At 34.8% G+C, this 22,402-nt stretch overlaps 1 non-coding gene across 1 annotated transcript; it reads right to left on the bottom strand.

Moving 5' to 3' along the window:
• Positions 1-9,289: 9,289 nt before the first annotated feature.
• trnaa-cgc lies at positions 9,290-9,361 on the bottom strand. Its single transcript has one exon. It is a non-coding gene; the product is annotated as a tRNA-Ala (tRNA).
• Positions 9,362-22,402: the final 13,041 nt, after the last annotated feature.

Here is a 22,402-nt window from a genome sequence, read left to right as displayed (position 1 = left end):
TTAAAATTTAAAAAGGGGATTTTTCCCCTTTTCCAAAAAGGTTTTCCCAAATTTTTTTGTTTTCCAAAAAATTTAAAATTTAAAACTCAAAAAGATTTAGTGTTGAACCGCCCCAAACTGGGGTTCAAAGAAATTTACCTCGGGGTTTTGGTTCTGGGGCCCCCCCGGGGTTTTCCCTTTTCCCCCCTTTTTTTCTTTTTTTCTTTAAAAAAATAAAATTTTTTTTTAAAAAAAAAAAATAAAAAAATTTAATAAAAAAAGGAAAAAAAAGGGAAAAATTTTAAAAACCTTTTTTTAAAGGTTAAAAATTTTAGAAAAAAATTTTTTTTAAAATTTAACCAAATAAAGTAAAAGGGTTTTTTTTTAAAAAACAATTTTGGGTTTTTTTAGGAAATAAAAAATTTAAAATTTTTTAAATAAAAATAAAATTTTCTTTTTTTAAAGGGAAAAGTTCTAAAACCAAAAAAAACAAAAAAAAAAAGGAATAAAAAAAAAGTTAAAAAAAACAGGGGATTACTAAACCCCCGTTAAATTTAAAAAACCAAATGGGATTTTTAAAAACGAGGAAAATTGGGAAATTTTTCCCAAAAAAAAATTAAATTGGAAAAGGGAATTTTTCCCCCAAAAAAAAAAAACAAGGGAAAAAATCCCTGGGCTGAAATTTGGGAGGGTAAAAAAAAAAGGGGCCCCCAAAAAAGCAAAAAATAAAAAAAACCCCGGAAAAATAAAAAAAAAAAAAAAAAAAAATTTCAAAAAAAAACAAATTTTAAAAAACCCTTTTTTTTAAGGGCCCGGGAAAAATTTTTAAAAAAGGGTTTTTTTAAAAAAGGGTTTCCCTATTTTAAAATTTAAAATTTTTAAAAAAAAAAATTTTTCCAAAAGGGGTTTAAATTTAAAAAAAAAATTTTTAACCCCGAAAAAAATTTTTTTGGGGGGTTTAAAAGGGGAACCCTCAAATTTTTCCCCCATTCCCCTTTTTTTTTTTATTTTTGGGTTAAAAATTTTAAAATCCCCTCTTAATTAATTAAAGTTTTTAAAAAAAAGGTGAAAAAAAAGAAAATAAAAAAAAAAAAAAAATTTAAAAAAATTTTTTTTAAAATTTTTTTTTTGTTTTAATTTTCAATAAAAACGAAAGGGGTTTTTTTTTAAAACCCCAATTTAAAAAAATTTAAAAAAAAAAAAGGGAACCCAAATTTTTTTTAAAAAACAAACATTTTTAATTTATTTAAAAAAAAAAAAAGGGCTTTTTTATCCAAGTGAAAAAAAAAACAAAAAAAAAATTAAAAAACAAAATTAAAAAAAAAAAGGGGAAAAAAAGGAAAAAGTAAAAGGTTTAATTTCAATTGAAGGCCCCAAGGGAAAAACATTGTGTTAAGTAAAAATTTAACATTGGAAATTCCCCGGGGAAGGAGTGTTGTGTGGTAATGTTAATTCAACAACCTAAGGGAAAATTTAAACAAAAAGGGGAATTCCAACTGTTGTGCTTTAAATAAGCATTGGAAATGGGCAAGACCTAAATGCAAACCGCCCCCCAACACTTTCCCCCTTTAAAAAAAATTGTCCCAAAGCTTGTTTGGGGAAACCAAGCCCTTAAACTAATCCATTGGTTTCGAAATATTCCGGGGAAAAAATTTTCACAGGGAAATTTTCCCAATTGGAGGATGATTTTGGTAACTTTTATCAACAACATGGAAAATTCCAAGAATTTAAAAAGGATTTGTAAAGTTGCTAAAAAGCATTGGAAGCTGGGTCGAAACCCAAGACTCCTCCCGGGTGCCCAATGGCCCCCTCATGATTAAAAAAAAACCCCTAAAACAATTTAAAAAAAACCCGAAAAAAAAAATTTGGAAATTCAAAACCAGTTAAAAAGGACCCAACCCTTTTTGGCAAATGCTTAAACAATCTTTAAGAAAATGTTTAAAAAATTTAATTGGAAAAATTTTTAAAAGAAGTATGTTACCCTTTTATTTAAAATTTTTAAAAAATGTAAACTTTTAAATTCCCAAAATGAATTTAGAAGTGGGTTACCCAAGACCCACCTAAAGGGTTTAACATCTCCCCTTAAAATTTTTTTACTCTAAAACATGAAATTTTTCTTCAAAAAAAAAAGATTTAAAAAAAAGGGAAATCAGAAAAAAGGAAAAATAAAAAAAGAGTTTAAAAAGGCTGTGGAAAAATTTTAAGAAAACTAAGTAATTAATTCAAAAAACGAAATTGGATTTTTTTAAAACATTCAAAGAAAAATTATAGTAAAGTAAAGGCACAACAGCCTTTCCCCCATTTAAAAAAACAAAATTAGACCTTCCCATTTAAGAAAGATGGAACACTTTTTCTTAACAAAAAGCAATAAAAAAATAAAACTAGAATTCAAGAAAACAGTGAAAAAAAAAATGTTTGGGAAAAGGGAAAAAAGTGAAAGAGGTTTTTTAAACCCTTATTGGGAAACCCCAAAACCTTAACCCCGTTTTGTGAAAGTAAAAATTAATTAACATTCTTCCAAGGGAAATTAAGGGGGAACAGTCCAATTCAACAATCCACTGAAATTTAAGAAGAAATGCCCAAACCCCCAAAAATTTAAAACTTGGAAAAAGTACCACAACAAAATACCGGACACCGAAATAACCCCTGTGATTAAAAAATGCCCAAAAAAAAAGAAAAGAGAATTCAAAAATTTTAAAAATTTAAAACAAAGTGAAATTTTTTAATTTCCTAATTTTTGGGTAAAAATCAAAAAAGCTCGTTTATTTAAGGTTTCCCAAAATTTAACTCATTTAAAATTTTAAAAGAAGATTGAAGCTTTCTTTTTAGACAAAACCAAAAATGAAATTGTAACCCTGTTAAACCCAAATTTTAATGGTAACCCAAATCACACAGCAAAATTTTTCCTCTAGTTCCCCTTTTAAAAATTTTTTGCCCTGGCAAACAAAATTCCCTTTTTAAATTTTGAAAAAATATTTGAAAAGAAATAAAAAATAAATAAAAAACCTGAATTAATTAAAAAGTGAAAAAGTTTTAGAATTTTTAAATTTAATTTTACAATGAAAGGAGGGGATTTTAATTTCTTAAACAATTTAAAAAAATTTGCAATAAGAAAAAACCACAGTCCTTTATTTAAAATGAAAATAACAAAAAGATTCATTAAGAAAAAAGTGAATCTTGTTTAAATTTTAAATCCACAGAGAAAAAAAAAAAAGGAATTAAAAAAGAATAATCACAAGGAAAAACTCAAAAACAGTGGAAAGAGGTTTTGTTTTCCCCCGCTTGAATTCCCGAGACCCTTTTAATTACAGTATTTTTTCCAAAAATTTCCTGAAATATTAAAAAAAGTTCTTTGAAAGAGCTGTAGGTAGGTCAACCAACCACAAAATTAACATAGAAGTTCCAATTGTTTAAAAACAAGAGGGTGGAAAAGGCCCAAACCCCCATTTTTAAAGCCAACATAAACTCCTGTTGAAAAATTTGACCCAAAGCTAAGGATTGGTGCAACCGGGCCCTTTAAATCTACCATTTTGGAAATTTTCCTAATGTTAAAAAGAAAGTCTTCCAAAAGGACCTTTTGTCAAAGCAATTCAAACACCAAAAATTAAGACAAAAAAGAAAGTCCATGTAAAAAAAATTGAATATCAACCTAACCCCAGAAACGGGAATAATTCCCCCCGGCTGAGAAAAAAACCCAACAACAAACATACCAAAAAAAAAGTCTAAAATAAAAACATTAAAATTCTTCCAAAAAAAAAGTGGAATAGGTTTATATTTTACAACCCGGGAACAAACCAAATGGCTAAACAACATCCTTAAGAGGGAGAAAATTAACCATTAAAAGTTTTCCCCCAAAAGGGAGCATTTTTTTGAAAGGAAACCAAAAAATAAATTTTCCATTTTTAAATAAAAATTGGAAGTTTTAAACCAAAGGTAAGCAAAGCAAATAATAAATGGTGATTTTTTGGTGCTGGGCCAAATAAAAATTTTTTTACTCCCAATTTCAAGATTTTAAATAATAAATAAAAAAAAAGAGAAAAAACAAATAAATAAAAGTCAAGAGAATTTTTTAAAAATTTAAATTTCCCCCTCAATGAAAGAGAAAATTTGGGTTTTAATTCTTCCAAACCATTAAGTAAAAAAAATGAAATTTAAAAAAAATATCACAAAATATTGAAGAAAATGATTCTTCATTAAAAAAAAAGATTGGTTAGAAATTTTTTTTTTACCCCGCAAAAGCAATCAAAAACAAAAATTACCAAGAAAAAATTCTAAAAAGGGGATTTTAAAACCCAAAAAATGGTTTTTTAAACTAGTTAGATTTCAAAAAACACCCAAATTGAATTGAAAAAAAATTAAAGAAACTTCCTTAGAAGAAGGATTTGGAGTGTGAAATTTCCAACAAATCAATTAAAAAATAAGATAATTTTCCCCTTTTTAAAAAATTGGAATAGGGGGAACCAAACCTCCCTCAAAAAGTAAACCATGACCTTCTTCTATGATTAAAAAAAATTGTCCCAAAAAAAATTTTAAGAAAAGGAAAACAAAAACACTTTTAAAACCAAAGCTTAAAAAAAAAAAAATTACATTTTAAGCTTAGGTTGTTGAACCAAAACCCAAACAAAGTTTCTATTCAGAAGGTTTCCAAAATATTTATTAAATTCTTCCCAGGGGAGGAGGATTTTAATTTTTTATTTCAAATTTTTACAAAAAAAGGAAATTTAAAATTGCTTAAATAAGTTGGAATTGGGTTAACCCAAGACCTCACACAGAAGGTTTTACCACTCTTCCCCTTTTTTTAATTTCTGGTTGTTGATGGGAAAAATGCCCTACTCTTTCAATTAAAAAATAAAAATAAATAAAAATGGAAATGAAAAAAGGAAAAATACAAAATTAAAAATTATAAAATTTGAAAAAAGGTTTAGAAATTTTTTTTTAAAGTTTCCTTTAATAATGAAAGACGAAAGAATTTTAATTTTCCCAAAACCCAAATTGAAAAATATTTCAAGAAATAAAAGGGATCAGACTTTTAGATTAGAAGAAACAAAAAAAACCCTTTTAACATTAAGAAAAAAGTGGAAAGTTTTTTCCTCTTAAGTCGGCCCAAAAACAAAAAAAGTTTTACAAGAAAAAAAAATTCAAAAAACATGTGGAAAGATTCTCAACGTGGTAGGATTGCTTAGCCAAGGCTTGAATTCAACCCAGAAACCCTTTTCATTCCCTTTTATTAAAAAAAATTTTTGAGAACCCCTTAGGGAAGGTTAATCCCTTTTAAATTCCCCAAATTCAAAAAGGGGAAATTTTTTAAAATTTTTTGTTAAATAGCATTAACAAAAACCAAATAAAAAAGAAAGCGGCAATCTAAATTCGTTGAAAAAAAGTAAAAACCCCTTAAAATTCCAATTAAAATTTAAAACCGTATGGTTGAAATTTCCGAAACATTACAATAGGGAAAAAATTTTCCCCAAAGGAAATATCTGTAAGGAATAATTAATTCCTCCCTGGGAAAAAAAAAAAGAGAATTTCTTTTCTTTAAATTAAAGGGGTCGAAACCAAATCAACAAAAGAATTCACATACCCCATTAGAAAAACCCCAACAAAAAAAAACAGAAAAAAAGTTTAAAAATTGTTAAACATTGGCAAGAGAAAAACAGTAAATTGAGGTTTCCCCAATTAGCTCGGGGTTTTAAAAACTTTTCGTTCTTTTAAAAATTCCATTAACCTGAAAGTTTCTTTCCCCGAAAGTAGAATGGAATGATTACAAACCCAAATGAAGAAAAGAAATTTTACTCACCCCCCTTTAAAAATTGGAAAGCTATAACTCAACACAAAAGGGTATCCCACAACTATTTGGTTTTTGGTGGGACTGGTTTCCCCAAAACAATTCCATTTTTATTCAATAAACCTGATTTTAAAAAAAGATAGGGAAAAAAAAAAATTTTAAGAGAAATATAAAATTTTAAAATTAAAGAAACAAGTTAAAAAATTTTTAAATTTCCCTTTAAATTTAAGAAAGGTTAGCATTTTTCCCTTTCCCGCAACCCCGGAAAAAAAATTTTGTAGGGAAAATGAAACCCTCAATTTTAAAAAAATTTAATTCTTCATTTAAAAATAAAAAAAAACTGAAATTAAAAAAGTCAGGGAAAAAAACATAAAACAAAGTATCAAGAAAACAATATAAATCCCTTAAGAACCTATGGAAAAATAGAAAATTATTTAGCAATTAGATAGAAAACCACGAACCAAACCTCCATTTTCCGGAAATACGAAATATTTAATCCTAGAAATTTTCAAGAAGGTTATTGTGGACATTGAATTTTCCCAAAAAATCCACAAATTAAAAAGAAGGAGGAATTCCCGTTTTTAAACAGCAAAATGGGACGATAGACCCAAATGCAAACCCCCTTAAATACTCCTGGCTGATTAAAAAAATCCCCAACAAAATTTACAAGAAAAGATTTCATTAAATTTAACATTCCTACGAAACAAAAAAATGGGATTTTTTTTAGCTTCAGTGGATAAAAAATAGGTAAACAAACTCGCATTAAGGATTTTCCCTGAATTAATTTTTAAAAAAATTTTCCCAGAAGTGTTAAACCTTATTCCAAAGTCAAAAGGGAAAAAAAATTTTAACCATTGTTAATAGAGAGAAGGGGATTGAAACCCAAAAACCTCTAATAAAGAAACTTAAATTTTAAGTTTCAAGAAGCCCAAACTCTCAAAACAACAAGCCCTTTATTCAATTTAAATTCAATTTTAAGAAAAAAAGGGGAAAACAAAAGAAAATGGAAAAAAAAACCATTAATAATTATGGTTAAAAGAAACAAGGTGAAAACTTTTTTGAAAGTTCCTAATTTTCAAAAAGGATTTAAAATTTTTAAATCTTAAAAATTTATTGTGGAAAAATTCATTAAGAATCAAAAGTTTAAATTTATTTCCAAAATTTTTTACTTAAAAAAATCAAAAGTTAAATTTTCCCTTTTTTTTTAAAACCCCTTAAAAAAATCAACACAAATTAAAAAAGGAATAAAACATTTAAAATTTTAGAAAAATTAAATGGGTATTTTAGCCAAGGTTAATTGAAAAAGAGAAATTTAAAAAATATAAAAAATGATTGGAGAAATTAATTACTGGGAAGGTTTTCCCTGGGAAGGACTTGTTGAACATGTAAATTTCCAAAACATCCCTTGAAATTAAGAAAAATAACCGAACCAAAACTTTTAAAAAAGATGGAAAAATCAACCTCCAAAATTAAAAAAGCTAAAAAATTCCCGTTTAAAAAATTGGCCAACATTAATTTCCCAAAAGCCTTAAAAACCAAAATTTTAAATTAAAAAATTTAACACCAAGGGAGAGTTTTCATTGGAACATTTGAATGTCATGGAATTAAAAATTTCCTTTAAATAGAGGGAATTTTCAAACTCAAAAACTTGAAGGATCACCCAGACCTCCCCTGCGTGAACTGGCCCAACCTTGTTGTAACCAAAGAACCCAAAATACATAAGAAAAAACTACAAAAAAAACTTTTGAAACTATGAGAAAAAAGTGGGAAAAGAGATTTCAATTTCCTAACGTTAAAAAATGGAAAAAATGTTTAAAATTGGAATTGAAATTAATTGGGAAATATTTTCCCAAAAGAGATTCCGCCACTTTGTTATTTGCAACAACAAATATACCAAATAAAACAAATTGGGCAGGTTTTTCCAAACCAGGCGAAAATTTCCACCAATACTTTGTCTGTCTCCTATGGAAAAAAAAAATTTTTTTTTTTTAACAAGATTCAAGTTGGGAAAAAAAAAAGACAAAAAAATGGAAAAAAAAAATTTAATTATAAAAAATTCCAAAAAAAAAAGTTTAAAAAATTTCTTAAATTTCCAAAATTTTCAAAAAAAAGAAATGGATTTAATTTCCCCTTCATTTCCCAATTTAAAAATAAGGAAAAAAAACCCAAACAAAGGCCTTACATGAAATTAATCTTTGATTCTTTGAAATCAAGAGGTGAAACGTCTTTTTTCAATCCGAAGTAATTAAAAATAACATAAAAGGAAGATGAAAAAAAATGGTAAAATTCACAAAAACACCCTGGAAATGAGTGTTGTTGTTGTCCCACGGGTTTTTTAAACTTTAAAACCTTAAACCACATTTTTGAAAGTATTCCAAAATTAAAAAAAAGGGAAAAAACAAAGGAAGGGTTGATTGGAAAAAAGTTAACAACATCCTTTGGAAATTAAAAGAAAAATAGGTTTTTAAAAAAGAGAGGGATAACTAAAGTTCCAAAAGGCTACCTAATACTCTGGTATTTGAAAAATTGTCCCAACAAAAAAAAAGGAAAAAAACACAAATGAAACTTACCAAAAACAATATGGGTCTGATTGCCAATTTTTGGGCCAAAAACCCAAGGGGAAAAAAACAAACCCTTTTAAAGTTTCCCGAAATATTAAGCTAAAAGTTTTTTAAAAAAGGGGACAAGGCTTACACTTTTATTTCACAAATTTTGAAAAAATGTAAAGTTTCCTTTTTTAAAAAAGGGGGGGAAAAGGATTTAAACTTTCCCTAGGAATTATTTCCCCCCGTTTTGGGGGGCTGGGGCCCCACCCCCCAAAAACAAATTTTTCCCCTTCCCTCAAATCTTTGTTTTTTCTGAATAAAAATCAAAAAAAAAGGGCCCCCCATTGGGGTTAATAAATCATGAAAAAAAGGAGAAAATTTTTTTAAAGCCCCTTTTAATAAAAAACAAAGGGGAAAATTTTAGAAACCCTTTTTGTAAAAAATTTAACTAAAAAAGCTAAAGGGTTTTCAAATTAAAAAAAAATTACCTTTTTTAAAAAATTTTTAAAAAGGGGGGGTTTTTCTTTTCCCCCAAAGGGGGCAGGCAAAAAAATCCCAAATCTACAAAAAACAAGGGTAAAAAACCCAAAGGGGGAAAAAACAGAAAAAAGGGAAAATTTTTCACCCAACGGGCACCACTGAGCTACTTCCCCTGCTGATTGAGAAAAAAAATGTGCCCCGAACAACAATAGCAATTACAAGAAAACAGACGAATCATCAAAAACACTTGTTGAAACATTACTCAGAGAAACAACAGTGGAAATGAGGATCTTGATATGTTCCTACAGCTTCAGTGGGTCCAAACCAATATGGCTTAAACAACAGCTCGTTCTATTCAGAAGGTGTTCCAGAAATATTAATGCTCATGGAAAGAGTTCTTTCCCAAGAAGGAGGAGGTGATTACGTTGTACACTTTGCTATTTCAGACATTGTCATACTGACAGAAAATGTAAATTGTTAACCATTCTGCTTAAATAAGCATTGGAGAAGCTGGGGATCGAACCCAAGACCTCACACATGCGAAGCGTGCGCTCTACCACTCAGCTACCTCCCCTGTTTTGCTGTGTGTTTCTGGTGCTCCCTACTCGGCCTCATGAACAAACTGTCCTCTTTTTTTTACTCTTCAATTAAGATTACTAAGTATTTTTACATGAATAAAGATAGGAAATGACAAAAGAAAATGGAAAATACAGAAAACTCCGATTGGAGATTAATAAAAGGTCAGTAGAAGAAACAAGGTTTTAGAAAACATTTCTTGTAAAGTTTCCCTTAATTCTTCAATGAAAGACGTAAAGTGGATTTTAACAGAAAGTTTTCCAGAAATATTAACACTCATTGAAAAAGTTCTTTCCAAAGAAGGAGGAGGTGATTACGTTGTATACTTTGCTATTTCAAACATTGTCATACTGACATCTGGTCATAGCAGAAGGAAATTTTCCACCATTCTGACCAAGAGACTAGAGGGTGCACAAGCCAACTGGAAATATCTGGGTTTCCCAGGCGTCACCCTAATTTTGACACAGCCGGCAGATATCTTCAGGGTTGTCAGCGCCACGAGTAGAAGATGCTGGTGTGTGAACACCATAGTGTAGACTAAATGCAGCTAATTTCATTGCGATCAATTGGGACATCTGGCTTGGGAGTGTCATTGTCTACTTGGACAAACAATTACTTTCAATCTGGCCCAGGTATGTTGCTCTCAAGTTTCCATGTAAAAGAGGACCATTTTAAGGTCTCTTTTACGTTGACTGCAGAGGAATTTTCATCGCTGTTGGATTCTGGTAGCTACCTCTGTGTAGTACGCCGTGACTTGCTAAGGCAGACACAGGCAAAGTGAACATCTGCTGCGTACACTGGGATGTTAAAATATACAAGACTATACTATTCCCTCTGAACTTTAAAGGGAAGAACTTTAAGGTTTGGACTGCCATATCAGAACACCTCACCCTGGCCCCTCCTAGTTGAAAAAAGGAGTGTTCTATTCCCACAGGTCTTGGCCACCTACAGAGCGCCTATCCCCATAGTGGATAGAGAGGGGCTTGCTGCAGAAAATGTCAGTCAAGGAAATGGGTTTGAAATTGAACCGGAGTTGTCCAGTGAGATGGGCGACGAATCCTCAAGTGATGTCCTAGGACAGCTGGCAAACTGCACTGCACCATCACATGCACCAACAGCATCCACAGACCGAAGACTCGATATGTACACAGACAAAAACAAAATAACAGTGGTGGGTGAGTGTGATGCTGCATCATACACGATAGCAGTGGGAGGCGAGGGCGACTCTGCATCAAACATGGAGGAAGCAGAGACTGGCATCCAGACGGAATTTTCATGCTAAAAACAAGCCGATAACAACTTGGGTTTTGCATTCATAGTCATAGTCCAAGCTATCAACTTCCAAACAGTGTTCAGAAGCCATTAAGAAGGCTAACAGAATGTTAGGTTATATAGCACGATCTGTGGAGTACAAGTCCAAGGAGGTTATGCTCAACCTTTATAATGCACTGGTGAGGCCTCATCTTGAGTACTGTGTGCAGTTTTGGTCTCCAGGCTACAAAAAGGACATAGCAGCACTAGAAAAGGTCCAGAGAAGAGCGACTAGGCTGATTCCAGGTCTACAGGGGTTGAATTATGAGGAAAGATTAAAAGAGCTGGGCCTTTACAGTTTAAGCAAAAGAAGATTAAGAGGTGACATGATTGAAGTGTTTAAAATTATGAAGGGAATTAGTACAGTGGATCGAGACTTGTATTTTAAAATGAGCTCATCAAGAACACGGGGACACAGTTGGAAACTTGTTAAGGGTAAATTTCGCACAAACATTAGGAAGTTTTTCTTTACACAAAGAACGATAGACACTTGGAATAAGTTACCAAGTAGTGTGGTAGACAGTAAGACGTTAGGGACTTTCAAAACTCGACTTGATGTTTTCTTGGAGGAAGCAAGTGGATAGGACTGGCGAGCTTTGTTGGGCTGAATGGCCTGTTCTCGTCTAGATTGTTCTAATTGTTCTAATTGTTCTAATTCAGACAAGCCCATGTCACAAATTACTCTTACTATCTGGAGTTGAAGGACCCACATTTTAAAACACCACATATTTTGCTTAAAGATGGTTTTCTGGGGCGGCACGGTGGCGCAGTGGTAGCGCTGCTGCCTCGCAGTTAGGAGACCTGGGTTCGCTTCCCGGGTCCTCCCTGCGTGGAGTTTGCATGTTCTCCCCGTGTCTGCGTGGGTTTCCTCCGGGCGCTCCGGTTTCCTCCCACAATCCAAAGACATGCAGGTTAGGTGGTTTGGCGATTCTAAATTGGCCCTAGTGTGTGCTTGGTGTGTGGGTGTGTTTGTGTGTGTCCTGTGGTGGGTTGGCACCCTGCCCAGGATTGGTTCCTGCCTTGTGCCCTGTGTTGGCTGGGATTGGCTCCAGCAGACCCCCATGACCCTATTCGGATTCAGCGGGTTAGAAAATGGATGGATGGATGGTTTTCTGTATTGGGTGATTTCTAATTGCATGTGTGATGGATGTAGTTGGTAGTACCAAGTGAGCAGTGAGCCTAAGGAGAAGGTTTAAAAAATTTCTCACAGTCACATTTTGGGGAGTCACTTCAGTGCAGAAAACACGAGGGCATTTCGAAAACGATTTTATTGGGTGAATACTGGGTGTGGAACGATTTTGTAAAGCTTGACCCAACTGTCAAATTGTTTCCACTCACAGATCCACCAGGGCACGCATTTTACTTATGGCTAGTTTGGATGTCCCCTTTGAGAGAGTGGGATTAAATATTGTTGACCTGCTTACCAAGAGTAAAAGTGGCTTTCAGTATATGCTCGTGTTAATCGATTATGCAACAAGATGCCCAGAAGTAGCAGTGCTGCAACAGGTGGACACCTGGACTATTGCAAAAGCACTCTCGGATATGTTCACACATATTGGTATCCCTCGTGAGATCCACTGATCAGGGCACACCCTTTATGTGTTGCATCATGAAGCAGCTATGCGAAAGTTTCTGAATTAAGCAGTTACACTCCACCGTTTATCACCCACAGAGAAATGGCCTCACTGAACTATTTAATAAAACCCTAAAACAGATGATTCTGCAGACACTGTAGTACCTTTCCTCCTGTTAGCTGTCCAGGAGGCCCCGCAATCTTCCATTGGAATGAGTCCTTTTGAACTATTATTTGGCCAGTGACAGTGTGGGGTATTGGACATTTTTCGGCATGAATTGATGTGGGCTCACAAGGCAACACCTTTGGTGGAGGTTTGTCAACCGAGTCGTTTCGCTGCAAAAATAGATTGCCAAGATTGTGTTCTACTGCAGTGGAACATCAGCAGAGTGAGCAGGAGGCGCAAAAACGTAATTATGACAAGACAAGTAAACTCCGTGACTTTAAGAAGGGTTATCACAATCTGGTTTTGATCCCATCTGATCCACATAAATTTCGTGCCGAATGGCAAGGGCCGGCAATGATAGAAGCATGTATATTCTCAATGAATTTTAAATTCAGAATTTGTGGGTGGCGGAAAGCCATACAGATTTTGCATATTAATCTTTTAAAGGAGTGGCATGACCATCATGATGTCCTGGTCATGGCCGTAGCAGTCCTCTTGACTGAGGTCACCATTGGGGATGATTTAACTAACACCTAGAAAGTAGAATTGCTATCGCTGATCGATAGGAACTCTGACTTTTTTTGGCAACACCTGGCTGGGTGCCAATCAATGAACACAAGATTGTCACTCCACCAAGAGTAACTATACAGGTGCCCCCATTTCACCTACCAGAGGCAACAAGGAAAGTGATACACAAGGAAGTTCAACAGATGCTCCGATTAGCCATTATTCAGCCAAGCAACAGCAAATGGTAAACTCCAATCGTACTTGTCTCAAAGTCACATGGTTTGGTTCAGTATAGATTTTAGGCTTTTGAATCCGATTATCAAGTTTGATACATGCCCAATTGCACATGTGGACGAGCTGTTGGTAAAGCTTGGCAAGCTTCATACATCTCCATCCTTGATCTCACAAAGGGTTACTGGCAGGTCTCCTTGGAGGAGTCTAGTCTAGAACAACCATCCTGGACGGGTTGTTTTAAATTACGGCACTCCCTTTTGGTCTCCATGGCGCACCTCTGACCTTCAAGTATGATGGACCAGATCCTGCGTCCCCATTCCATGTATGCAGGTGCCTATCTTGACGACGCCCAACCCTAAAAAGTGCAAGCTGGGTATGTCCAAAACCCACTATCTGGGATATTCCATGGGGAAGGGTTTGCTGAGGCCTCAAATGGACAAGGTGTGGGAGGTGCTTGCATATCCCTGTCCCAAAACCTAGAGGCAGGTTCGTGCCTTCCTCAGGCTCACGTGATGTTAGAGGTAGTTCATTCCCAATTTTGCACTTCGGGCCACACCCCATAAGGACTTGATCAAGAGCAGAAAGAATTGTAGAGTTGTATGGACCGACACCTGTGAGAGAGCATTCGTGGAATTAAAAGCCGGTTTATTATCTTTCCTGGTTCTGCTCAATCCTGCCTTTTCAAGGGAATTTATTCTGCAAACAGTTTCTAGCGCTTTTGGTTTAGGAACGATACTCTCACAATATTTTGAGGAGGAAGAACACCCCATCAAGTTTCTCAGCAGAAAGCTACTACCCAGGGAGCGTAATTACTTGATTATTGAAAAGGAGTGTCAGGTGATTAAGTGGGCAGGGGAAGCTCTTCTTTACTATCTCTGGGGACAACGGTTTACCCTGATGACTGACCATGGCCCGTTACAATGGCTGTAGAAACAGAAGGAAATGGACGCCTGGCTCATTCAGTGGTCTATTAGTTTGCAGCAATTTGCTTTTGATGTTTGCCACCATCCCAGGGTTGTACACACCATTGCGGACGTTCTCTCCCGTCTGGCTGAGCTCGGCTTGGATGTAAGGTTTAGGGAGATGTAAGGTTTCTAAACTCTTTTGGGGCACCCCACCCCCAATGGGACAACATGCTGAAGAGCATCTCAAAGTGTAATCGCTGTGTCTACTGTATATTTGTGTATACACACAAAGAGAGAGAGAGAGATAATAGAAAATGCTTTATTTCCCACTTTTCCATATCTCTAGTGATTTGTTACTATCTCTGGCATTCCATGATTTTATAACAAAAAGTAAATGCATGTGGATGCACAACTTGCAGAGTGGAACCTCCTGCTCTTATTACTAGTTGGACTGTTTCAATTTTTATCAATCAAGGAGACAAAAAAAAACAATGTTCAGATCCTTGGCTTTCACAGAATATCCAAATATTACCTTGTGTGAAGGCTGGATTGTAATTTTTTATGCCCAAATATTAGGTGATGCTTTAAGCTCTCTGTAGTTGCTTTTGGTTATCTTGCCTTTTTTACCATTAATCAATGCAACAGGTCATAAATAAATAAATAAATCCAAAGCTTCACAGATTTCAAACAATATTAAATATATATGTGCTCTAATTAAAATATTTCAATAGTAATTGAGAAGTGTTGAGTATTCCTCATACAACTGGCATTTCCAGAACCACCATAATTGCTTGCATGGAACAAAAGCATTAGTTTGAATGCAACACAGATCTACTACCATAACTGTAAGCAAACAAACTAGAAGTTTCTTAAAAACAACAAAAATAAAACAAAGCAGTCCAAACTAAAAACGCAATAGCTTTGTAACTCCTTAAGTATGGGAGTCATGCACAGCCTAATAAGTAAAAGAAATATTGTAGTCAATCAAAATGATAAATACAAATGATACAGATACGGCCACACAGAATGAGTGAGGAATACTGCATCTTCTTGTGCTATACTGCCTGTACTGCACTGCAAACAAATGTACCTTTTTAGACATTTTCAGTATTGTGACTGCAGTTAAAGGCTTAAATGGAAGTCTTACCAGTGAAAATCCAGCGGGTGGAGCAGTGAAAGGTCTAAATCCAGGTCTAGGCTCAGTGATTCAGAATCCTTTCCTAAATTACAGAATTTAAGATGAACACCATTTAGACTCTTTGGTTTTAAATTGTTATTATGTTGTTGTGTATGAATGTAATGCATGCTTTTCAGACATACTGTACTGTATATCCTCAGAAAGAAAATTCAAAGCAAATTTCTTATAGCCATCCATTATCCAACCTGCTATATCCTAACTACAGGGTCACAGGGGTCTGCTGGAGCCAATCCCAGCCAACAAGGCAGGAAACAAACCCCGGGCAGGGCGCCAGCCCACCGCAGGGTGCACATACACATGGAACAATTTAGAATCACCAATGCACCTAACCTGCATGTGTTTGAACTGTGGGAGGAAACCAGAGTACCCGGAGGAAACCCACGCAGACACGGGGAGAACATGCAAACTCCACGCAGGGAGGACCCGGGAAGCAAACGCAGGTCTCCTAACTATGAGGCAGCAGCGCTACCCACTGTGCCACCATGCCACCCGATTTCTTATATGGAAAATGCAAATAATCATGATAGTACATTTTATGTGTGTCTTGGTATAATTATATTATACCAACACTGTACATAAATATTCTATGAAAACATACACAACCAAATTCCATCCTTTTCTTTAACATTTTATGTAAGGCTTTATACTTTTTAATACATGCACTAGTAAGAACTGAGGCTCAGAGGCTGACGTGACCTTTTTGGTGTTATCTGAGGTCTAAGAGTTAATAAAAAAATACATTTTGCCCTTAAAAACTTGGGTTTTGGTTGCTGCTAAGAAACCGTGCGGGATGTTTAAAGCTTTTTTCCCTTTGGAAGTTTTTTTTCCTCCCACACAAGGGCAAAAGTTAGATGGGTGTTTCGAGGTGCACTTGGAAAAGTTACTTGTACTTGTTCTTGTTATTTGTATTTGAACTAGCATCGAGGAGGCAGTGTAAAAAGCAGCAGTAACTGATAATGGAACTTGAAAGTAAATAACCACATAGTAACAGAGATTCCTTAGTTTTAAAGAAGAAAAGGCCAATAAAGCAATAAAGGGTAATCCTCAGTGGTGCACAGGTGAGCGGAAAGCATTAAGACCCCAGATCAGGCACAAGGGGCTGTAGGAGCAGATAAGATAGTAATGTTTTATTTATTTGTTTATTTTAGATTAAACAGTTCTTAGCAGTCCTGAGGTAGAATAGTTAAGTGGGTGAGGGTTCATTAATAAGGGTAAATAGAAACAGTGCGAGTGGAGAGCTTATACAAGGTTAGGAGAACAGACAGAGAAAAGTAAAGTTAACCTCATAGATGGACAAATAGCAGGCAGGTTAGAGGGAGAAAAGTACAGGAACTTAAGGGGATAGAAGGTGTAAAACAGCTGTAGCAGATCTTAGTGTTACCATTTAAATTAAATCATTTAATTTTAAGAAAAAAAAGTGTAATCAGTTTACTAATCCTAAATCAAATTTTAATATTGAGGCCAGTGCAATGCAAGTCTTGTTGGACGCTGGACTTTTCAGTAGGCGGGTCACGGTCACAAGGCATAAAGTAAAGGGTGCACACTGTCTGGGGGCATAGACCCATCAGAATTAGAAGTGTCAAAACATTATCAGTGTCACTGATGATTCTGAGGTGGTAGGCAGGGATGAGAAGCCCCAACGGTCCACCTCAGAACCAGTTCCCAGAAAGAGAGAGATAGTGATAGTTGGGGACTCAATCATTAGGGGGATTGAAGCGCAGGTGTGTTCCAGAGATAGAGAGTCTTCCACAATGTGTTGCCTTCTGGGGACACAGGTGGGTAACCTCCCTGGAAGGGTGGATAGGCTCTTAGACAGAGCGGGGGTGGACCCAGTTGTCATTGTCCATGTTGGAACAAATGACATACATAAGGGTAATTTGTCAGTTCTGTGATCCAAATTCACAGGCTGAGGAAAACAACTGACAAGATAGTCTTCTCTGAAGTTCTGCCTGTGCCATGCACCATTCCAGGTAAGACTGAGGAGATTAGAAGGCTTAACATGTGGCTGAAATCATGGTGCAGGGTAGAAGGGTATGCGTTAATGGGTCATTGGAACTCCTTTTGGAACAGATGGGACCTGTTCCGCTGTGATGGGGTATATCTGAACCAGAGGAGCACCAATGTATTGTAGTAGGCTAGTCGAAGATTGCTTAAACTAGGAAAGGGGAGGGGAGGACAGGGAGTTTAGGGCAGGCCAGGTTTAGATCTATATATGGAAGAACAAACAATGGATGTAGAAGTAAAACAATGCGTAGTAATGTAAATTCTAACCCAACATTTAAATATACAAGGAGTAACACATTAAAAATAGCTTGCCTTATGTAGCAGAGCATAGTTATGATATTATAGCAATAACAGAAACCTGGCTAAATAACAAAGATGGGGATGAGTGTAACATAGAGGGATACACTTTTTTTTAAGAAGGATAGACAGAACAGAAAAGGAGGTGGGGTTGCTGCTTCAGTTGGACGATGAGCCCGATCTTAGTGAGGACATGTGGCTTTGTCTGGAAAGCATTAGGGAAAGAGGCTTTATTTCAGGAGTGTGTTATAGACGACCCAATTCAGACAGTAATTTCAACATACATCTTCTTAGTAAAATAAAAAAGGCAAGTTTTTGAAGGAGCTATTATAGTAATTGGGGACTTTAATTATCCAAATATTAACTGGAAAAAGCTTGCAGATGGAGGAGCACTTAAGCAGGAGTTTTTAGAAGTAATCAATGACTGTTTTTTGACACAGTATGTTAAAGCACCAACACAGTGTGAAGCATTCTCCGAATTCTCAGTATTTTGTATTTTGAGCAGATGCCTCAAAGTCTAAGAAGGATAGACTAGGATAAGCTTTTAAGTGTGGAGACAGTCAAGGAGCAGTGGAAGAGGTTGAAAAATGTTTTACATGTAGTGCAGGACAGATACATACCTAAATTTGGAATTAATAGGAAATTAAAAAAAACTCCACAGTGAATTAAAAAAGAAGATTCAAAGGAAAAATAACTGCTTTATAAAGCATATAAGACTAATGACTGCAAAGTGAATTGTAGAGCCTATAAGAGCATAAGGGCAACAATTAAGAAGGATATCAGGGAGGCTAAAAGACAGTTGGAGAGGAATATAGCAGATAAGGCAAAAGAAGACCCTAAGAGATTCTTTCAGTATTTTAGTAGTAAAATAACAGTCGGGGAAGAGATGAAGTGTATAAGAAATAGTAAAGGGGAATTAAAAGATACAAAATAGTGAAATAGTGGATGCCCTAAACTTGCATTTTTCTGAGGTCTTCAGAAGTGAGGAAGTAGATAACCTCCCAGACGTAAACAGGACTACTAAGGAGGTACTGAGGGATTTGAAAATTGTAGAGGGAGAAGTGTTGCTTAGATTAAATAGGCTGAAATCAAATAAATCATCAGGACCAGATAATATTTACACTCAAGTTTTTAAGGAGGTTAGCGAGTACATATATAAACCCCTGACACATATTTTTAGGAAGTCACTGCACACTGGAGTGATTCTGAAGGACTGGAAAATGGCAAATATCTCTTTTTATAAAAAGGGTGACAGGGCAGATCCAAGCAACTATAGGCCGGTAAGCTTAGCAAGCATCACAGGAAAATTAATAGAAGGAATTATTAAGGATAAGATTGAGCAACACTTGGCAAGAACAGGAATTTTTAGGAACAGTCAGCATGTGCTCAGAAGGGGGAGGTCATGTGTTACCAACATGCTAGAATTCTATGAGGAGGCAACAAATGGGTATGATCAAAGTGGAGCATATAATATAATTTATTTTGACTTTCAGAAAGCATTTGATAAGGTGGTGCATGAGAGGTTGGGCATCAAGTTAAAAGAAGTGGGAGTTCAGGGTGATGTTTTTAGATGTGAAAGCTATGCATATTCCTACCCATTCAGCCATTTCTTGACCCATTTTAAGAGTATTCCTGAGCAATCATCCATCCTTTTACTAAACCCACTCTTTCCTCTGTTGCGGGGAACCTGGAGCCTATCTCAGCAGGCATAGGACACAAGGAAGGAATAATCTCTGAACAGGGCACCAGTCCATCACAAGGTGAACATAGAGACACTTAAGACCAATTTTGTATGACTGATCCACTTAGCTTGATTGTTTTTGGATTGTGGTAGGAAAATGGAGCACTTAAGGAAAACCGACACGAACATTGAGTTAAATGCAAACTCCACACATGGGCCAAGATGTGAATCCTAGCCTTCTTGTTGCAAATCTGTACCGCTAGCACTGCACCAACCATTCTTGAAGATGTTAAATCCAATTCAATTGTCACAGAAATTAAAAAACTCTATAAAAATAAAGTACAATTCTATTATATTTATATAAATCATAAAAGTTCAGTATATGGCCATTCATTTTCATACACAATACTTACTAAATACATATGGTATTAAACATACCTGCATTGTGCAAGTGATACATATATTGATATAAAGTAATAGATAATATGAGGAAAATACAAGTGGGAGATATATGTGACACAGCTTAACATTTACAGTAGCTTAATTTACCATCAAGTCATTTTTTCAATAGCTAAAAATAAGTGAACATTTAAATATTCTTAACAAGTGAAGTGTATAATCATTTTACTATTACTTATACATGAACTAAATGTGCACTTAAAAGTGAAAAAATAAAAGTTAATAAGTTTGAGAGGCTACAATTTACTTTTGTAAAATACATAATATAAGTTTATGCAGGTCATTTAAAATTCACTTTCCCATTGCAATACATCTGTGTTATATCTGGGTTTATGGCAAGAAGTACAATACTTCATGAATATAAAACAATACAGTATTTGCTCTTTATGGGAAAACAACGCTGAAGTTTAAATATTCAGTAACTGCAAAAGCACCAGTTAGCAAGAAAAAAAAACGATTTTTGGAATACTCCTCATTAAACCCTGTGGGTGTCATCTTCTGCCTAAAATTACTATTATTCAACAAAAATTTCATTTTAACACAAGACTGTCATCTACTCAATATACATAAAATCCTAAGCTTAAAATGTGCAACGATTTTATGTGACTTTTTATGTCACATTTTTGTCATGCTTTAATTTGGCTTATTTTAAAACCTACATATATATGTTTGATATCATTATTTTCAGAATTTATCAAATTTCAATGTGTTGTTGTTAGATTTTCAGATACTTATTCCATTTTTAAATTATAAAGTAAAAAATATCAAGAACTCACTTCCTGTGAGAGGAGACTTTGTGGCAAGAGACTTAACCACGCTCGGAGCCAGAAATAAAAGACAAAGAGTAGGACAGCTGCTGTACAGGCTTTTAAATGTTTGAAGCGCCGCATGAGATGCAGATCACGAGGCATGGCTGCAGTAGCAAGCCAGCAGCTTGTATTTATTTCCCATTGTATCACCGTTTAAGAGGGGGTTTCCATGACCATGACCATGTCTCCTTGGGGTGCGTTCAGCCCCCCGCTTCACAACGCGAGCGGCAGAGACGCAAAGTGGCTGGCATGTAGTGCAGGCCGGGAGGATTGGCGAGCGAAGCGAGCAGGGGGTGAACCCCCTAGTTTTGTATATTTTCCTTTTGTATGTTTTCACACACACACACACAAGCACATGATTAGTTCACAAACTAACTTTTTACCATTTCTTTGATCATGTTATGTACGAGGTGGGATTTTCTTTTGTTTCTGTAACTCTGTTTTGGCACAAACAATAAATCTTTCATATTACTTAATTTAAACAGAAGCTAGCTGCTACAAACCTAGCAAAACAATACAACACTGACTTCCTGATGATTGTGAACTGCATTCTGAAGTGGTGCACAAGTGGTCGATGTTAACGGTGGTGCAGAAGTTTACAAAAAGAAGCCGCACAGTGACCAGAAGTTCTTTGTCCAGAAAGTTTGAAGCTTCATCTTGGAATTTTCTGCTAACAATATGCTGAAAAGCAGGTATGTTCACCTGTGGTTAATTAAAACTTCTGTATTGATTAATATAATAGTAATAAATATTAACCATTCTGCTGAACAGAGTAGTGTTGTGTCGCGTTAAACTAATTATTACACAAGATAAAAACCATTTGGATATGTCTGCTCTCTTACAACTGTCGGCAAAATCAGCCGCAAAGTCAAGAAGTGTTAACGACTAATTTGTCATGTTTCTCAACCTGTACTGTACTATACGAAATTAGGTTTTTTTATTATTATTTGATTGCTTGATAAAATTTAAAACCTCTTAAAGTACTGTGGAGTTATATATTTAAGAAGCAGTTCAGGTGTTCTGGCAGGTGATTACTGATCCCTTTTTCTTATGTGCCAATTTCTAGTGATATCATTACTGTGACCATGTACAGTAAAACAAATTAAATTAGACATAATTCTTCTGTATTCCATCCTTTAACTTTTTTCAGATGCATCACTGGAAAAATTACCTCATGTTATGCCATCCGTGATTGAAACAACAATAAATGGCAAGTTTCTAGCACTCAGAGAGAAAAAAAAGTCTCCAAGATCACAGAAAAGAGAACACCCTGATGCTTTTTGGAGACTTTGTTTCACCATTGTTTTGTAGCAGTGCTTAGGGTACAGTGGTGTTCTTCACTTTTGTCTGATGCATCTGTTAAACAATAAATACCTTCCAGTTTCTTTCTGCTTGTGTATGTATTTAAGGCAGTTGTGGCTACACTTTACTGTATGAAGAAAATAAATATGGGAAATTTATTTTTTCATTGATATTTTTGAGCTGTACTTTTTAAAGGATTTCAGACTTTTAAGGTATTTCAGACATCTGTTCTTGGAGATCCAGTCTTGTTGATGTTAATTTAGAAAAAAACATAGGCTGTAATTGGTTGAAGGAAGGGACCTGGTAAAAAGTCTGGAACTGGTACACTGGGATTTCAGGTTCATAGGAGATAATTAGAAGTGCTTTAACACCTTGCATACACAATATGACATGAATTAATCATGTTCTTACAACATAGTTTACATACTTTAATGCTAATATGGAGATGTTAATTACGTACTAAAAATCATATAAATATCTTACAAAGAGTATATATTATAGTTATATGGTGAGTATTCTTTAAGGTTTACTTTTAGATTTGTTACACATATCCCATGTAGGTTTAATGTGTGAGTTTTTCTAATTGGCCACAA

The sequence above is a fragment of the Polypterus senegalus genome, chromosome 2, assembly GCF_016835505.1.
Source record: "Polypterus senegalus isolate Bchr_013 chromosome 2, ASM1683550v1, whole genome shotgun sequence".
Classification (NCBI taxonomy): Eukaryota; Metazoa; Chordata; class Cladistia; order Polypteriformes; family Polypteridae; genus Polypterus; species Polypterus senegalus.
Note: the sequence above shows the minus strand (reverse complement) of the source record. Positions and strands in the feature narration are given on the sequence as shown.